Here is a 5172-nt window from a genome sequence, read left to right as displayed (position 1 = left end):
AGCAGGACTCCGCCGCTCGGGGGGCCGCCCGGAGAGGCGCGCGACTACTCCCCGTCCCGCAACCCGCAGGAGGTGGAGGCGCGGTAGGGCGCGCCCTCGAGGCCTGGCAGGAGGACCCTTTGCGAAGCTCTGCTGTAAACTTACGTCGTGGTCGTGTAAATCTCTAGGACTTAAGCACAGCTCCATCAGATCCCCGTGCCCTCGCTTTTCCACCCAGCCTGCGGAGTCGGGGACGTATACAGCTTTTCTGGGGTCACCTTTCGTTTTCTGAGCTTGAGATTAGGTTACTGGGAAAAAAATAAATCCAACTTTGTACCGTTTTCCCCACAGGTGAGGAGGGTTTTTAATGGATTTGTATTTTTCTTGATTTCGTGGTCTTTAGACACTTAAAAGAACCAAAAAAGAAACTTTTGCTTCTTCATTTTCAGTTGGGATCTGCCTGTAATGGCCTCAGATCCCACTCCAGAGCCCCAGGTCCCGAGTCTTATTTATGGAGGAGAAAACGGCCCTGCCCAGCACTGTGAGGTTCTGCACCAGGCCCGGCCCTGGCTCCTGGGTACCCGAACTTGGACCCGAACTTGCAGATATATATTAAAATAATAATAATGCACAAAAGTTTGGTTTTTGCCTTATTCTGTGATGCAGAAGTGTAAGAATTTCTTTTTTGGTTTTTTTTTAAGAGGAAATGTGTGAATAGTCTTTATATAAATATAGACGTTATTAAATTCTTAGGCGGACTTTATAAAAGTGATTTCCAGAAATTCCTCTTGTTGTTTGTTTAACGCGGTCACAGAAACCCACTGTGGGGACCAGCAGATGGTGAAATGGTTTCGTTGCTGGACTTCCATGTAGTCAGTCGACTGCAGTTCGAGTCCTGGTGGCTTAAAACTCACTCCCCGCACATGTGCATGTGTGCCCAAGATCCCGAGAGGAGGATAGTGGAGGGGTTGGGTGTGGTCATCCCCCCAGGAGGTGACTTGCTTTCTGTCTCTCTCTTGTCTTTCTGGGAAATGCATGCGCCCTATAGCAAAAATCTCTGAGAAAAAAAAAAAACTATGCAAGCTCTTCACACTCGTGGGGGGGGGACCCAGGGCCCTCTCAGCCCAAGGCCCAAGAGGGCAGCCTGTCCGTCACTGTGGGCTTCAGGACTGCCGGCCCAGCTGCGAGGACGGCTCCGTGGGCTGCTGCTAACCGAGCAATGTCCCTGAGTCTGCGTACCAGACCCAGACACACCTGCAGACGTGCCGGAGTCCGCACAGCCTGGTAGCCCTGCCCTGCCAGCAGGCGCTCAGCATCGCTCTGGGTGTGAGCACCTGTGTGTCCTGGGCCCATCTGTCCATCAGGTGGCTCCTGTGAGTCGCATCCGGGGCCTCTACTTCCTTCTTTTCTCCATTTTCAACCGTTTTCCCAACCCGACTCTGGTCCTGTGTTAGTACAGACCCACCGGCCCCTTTCTGAGCCCCACTGGCCGGTGCTTTCTGTGGCCGTGAGGCAGGTGACTGTCCGGCCTGGGCTTGAAGCCCACACGCCCTGCGTTTCCCCTCGGGGAGTGTGGCCTGGCCTCGCAGCGGTGACCTCAGAGCCAGGTGTCAGTCACGTCCCTGCGAGGCTCTGGTCCCCTTCTTTCTGCAGAGGGTGGTGGCTCTGCAGGGCCAGGTGGCCCTCAGGTGAGTGGGAGCCCGGAGCAGGGACAGGCAGGTGCAGAGGCAGTCCTAGACAGGAAAGCGGGGTGCCCACCGGAACCAGCACCAGAGCCAGCCGCGTCCTGACACCCAGCGCACTCCTTTAGGAGTGCGTCTCGCTTTAGGAGCCATGCCCTTCGCTGCCCAGAGCGAGGGACCCAAGTCCCTAAGCCGTGCCCCACAACAGGCAGAGCTGGCACTGCCCTGAGCCCGGCCGATCGCCATGGTCCTGAACTAAAGACCCGCAAGATCCACATCCTGAGAGTAAGATCCCCAGAGTAGGCAGTTCTGGGAAAAGTCACTTTTGAAATTATTTAAGAGACATTTACATTTTTAAAAGAATTCGGGAACCAGCAGTTAGTGTAATGGCTATGTCACTGGACTCTCATGTAGTCAACCGCTGTTCGCGTCCCGGACCCGGTGGCTTAAAACTCACACTGGGCACGTGTGCGTGCGTGCCCAAGATCCCGAGAGGAGAATGGAGGAGAAGGGATTGTGGCGTGACCATCCCCCCTGGGGGGTGATTTCTCGCTTTCTGTCTCTCTCTGTCTGGCAAGTGCACGCGCCCTATAGCGAAAACCTCTCCAAAAAAAAAAGAATTTATTTGGGGACCAGCAGGTGGCGTGGTGGTTAAGGTGCTAGACACTCCCACATGGCCGACCAGTGTTCGATTCGAGAATCTGGTGGCTTGCTTTCTCACTTCCTCTCTCTCTCACTCTCACTCTCTGTCTCTCTCTGGTCAAATTCAAAAATAAGTGAACGAATAAAATAAAATAAACATTTCTTAAAAAAGAATTTATTTGAAAAGCAAAACATCACAGAATACTTGCTAAAGTTTTTGTTTGGGTTTGGTTTGGTTTTTGCCATGGGGAGCATAGAGAGACAGGGGAAGTGAGAAGCACTGGGGGGCGGCCACTCCGCTGTCCCTCCTCCAGGACACTCGGCATGCACACACACCTGGCGCGGATTTTCAAGCCACCCTGCCGACTGGCGTTCACGTGCTTCATCCTCTCATTCCTCATGCTGTGAAGAACCTGTCTGGCAATGAAGACTTCCTGGTCTCCACCAACCAGAGTCCTCCGCAGGCAGCCAGGCACCCCCTGCGCTCCGCCCTCCCTGCAGCGGGGCAGCGTCCTGCCCCCTCTTTGTCATCCCAGTTTTGTCAGTGGAGCAAGCAAGGTGGGTGACACCCTGCAGCTCAGGCCTGGACCAGGAAATGCTGTGGCGGGGCCTCCCAGCTGTCGCCTGCTGTGGGGGAGGGCCAGCCCCGGTCTCTGACCCGAGGAAGCAGAGGCCCTGGGGCTGGGGCACCGAGGCCAGCGAGAGGTGAGAGGTGTGGGAGGAAGGACCGGGCCACGTGCAGTTGGAGCTGGGCGCTCCTCCCTGTACAGAGCCGCAGGCCCCAGTCTGAGCCCGCCCGCCAGCTCCCCGGTTTGCCCCGGGGAAAAGCTGTGCCGCGGCTGGTTCCAAGCTCCCGGTGCAAACCTGCTCGGCCCCAGGCCTGGTGCGAGCTGGCGCGGGGCGACGTGCGGCCGTGAGCGCACGCGGGGTGCCTCCCTGCCCCGGTCGGAAGGACCGCGAGGCCGTGGGGGGCCCCGAGTCCCGGTCTCTGCCGGCCCCGGCCGGGATCCACCTGCCTTCCCGGAGGTCGGGGCGGCACAACAGGCAGAGCTGGCACTGCCCTGAGCCCGGCCGATCGCCATGGTCCTGAACTAAAGACCCGCAAGATCCACATCCTGAGAGTAAGATCCCCAGAGTAGGCAGTTCTGGGAAAAGTCACTTTTGAAATTATTTAAGAGACATTTACATTTTTAAAAGAATTCGGGAACCAGCAGTTAGTGTAATGGCTATGTCACTGGACTCTCATGTAGTCAACCGCTGTTCGCGTCCCGGACCCGGTGGCTTAAAACTCACACTGGGCACGTGTGCGTGCGTGCCCAAGATCCCGAGAGGAGAATGGAGGAGAAGGGATTGTGGCGTGACCATCCCCCCTGGGGGGTGATTTCTCGCTTTCTGTCTCTCTCTGTCTGGCAAGTGCACGCGCCCTATAGCGAAAACCTCTCCAAAAAAAAAAAAAAAGAATTGGTGGCGTGGTGGTTAAGGTGCTAGACACTCCCACATGGCCGACCAGTGTTCGAGTTCTGAATCTGGTGGCTTGCTTTCTCACTTCCTCTCTCTCTCACTCTCACTCTCTGTCTCTCTCTGGTCAAATTCAAAAATAAGTGAACGAATAAAATAAAATAAACATTTCTTAAAAAAGAATTTATTTGAAAAGCAAAACATCACAGAATACTTGCTAAAGTTTTTGTTTGGGTTTGGTTTGGTTTTTGCCATGGGGAGCATAGAGAGACAGGGGAAGTGAGAAGCACTGGGGGGCGGCCACTCCGCTGTCCCTCCTCCAGGACACTCGGCATGCACACACACCTGGCGCGGATTTTCAAGCCACCCTGCCGACTGGCGTTCACGTGCTTCATCCTCTCATTCCTCATGCTGTGAAGAACCTGTCTGGCAATGAAGACTTCCTGGTCTCCACCAACCAGAGTCCTCCGCAGGCAGCCAGGCACCCCCTGCGCTCCGCCCTCCCTGCAGCGGGGCAGCGTCCTGCCCCCTCTTTGTCATCCCAGTTTTGTCAGTGGAGCAAGCAAGGTGGGTGACACCCTGCAGCTCAGGCCTGGACCAGGAAATGCTGTGGCGGGGCCTCCCAGCTGTCGCCTGCTGTGGGGGAGGGCCAGCCCCGGTCTCTGACCCGAGGAAGCAGAGGCCCTGGGGCTGGGGCACCGAGGCCAGCGAGAGGTGAGAGGTGTGGGAGGAAGGACCGGGCCACGTGCAGTTGGAGCTGGGCGCTCCTCCCTGTACAGAGCCGCAGGCCCCAGTCTGAGCCCGCCCGCCAGCTCCCCGGTTTGCCCCGGGGAAAAGCTGTGCCGCGGCTGGTTCCAAGCTCCCGGTGCAAACCTGCTCGGCCCCAGGCCTGGTGCGAGCTGGCGCGGGGCGACGTGCGGCCGTGAGCGCACGCGGGGTGCCTCCCTGCCCCGGTCGGAAGGACCGCGAGGCCGTGGGGGGCCCCGAGTCCCGGTCTCTGCCGGCCCCGGCCGGGATCCACCTGCCTTCCCGGAGGTCGGGCCGGCGGCGGGGGAGGCAGCAGGGCCGAGCGGACCCCGGAGCGGAGCCCGAGCGAGTCCGGCCGACGGCGCTGCGCTTGGTCCCGGGGCCCCCCCCAGCACCGAGGCCGCACTGAGCTCCGAGTCCGGGGGCCGCGCCTGACGGAAGTGGAAGCAGGGGCCGAGCGCCCGGCACGGCCTCACTTCCGGTCAGCCCTGGCTGGGGCCGGCGGAACCGGCTCGCTGCGCTTGGTCCCGGGGCCCCCCCCAGCACCGAGGCCGCACTGAGCTCCGAGTCCGGGGGCCGCGCCTGACGGAAGTGGAAGCAGGGGCCGAGCGCCCGGCACGGCCTCACTTCCGGTCAGCCCTGGCTGGGGCCGGCGGAACCGGCT

Source organism: Tupaia chinensis, unplaced genomic scaffold, assembly GCF_000334495.1.
Source record: "Tupaia chinensis unplaced genomic scaffold, TupChi_1.0 Scaffold000211_1, whole genome shotgun sequence".
NCBI classification, from domain to species: domain Eukaryota; kingdom Metazoa; phylum Chordata; class Mammalia; order Scandentia; family Tupaiidae; genus Tupaia; species Tupaia belangeri.
Note: the sequence above shows the minus strand (reverse complement) of the source record.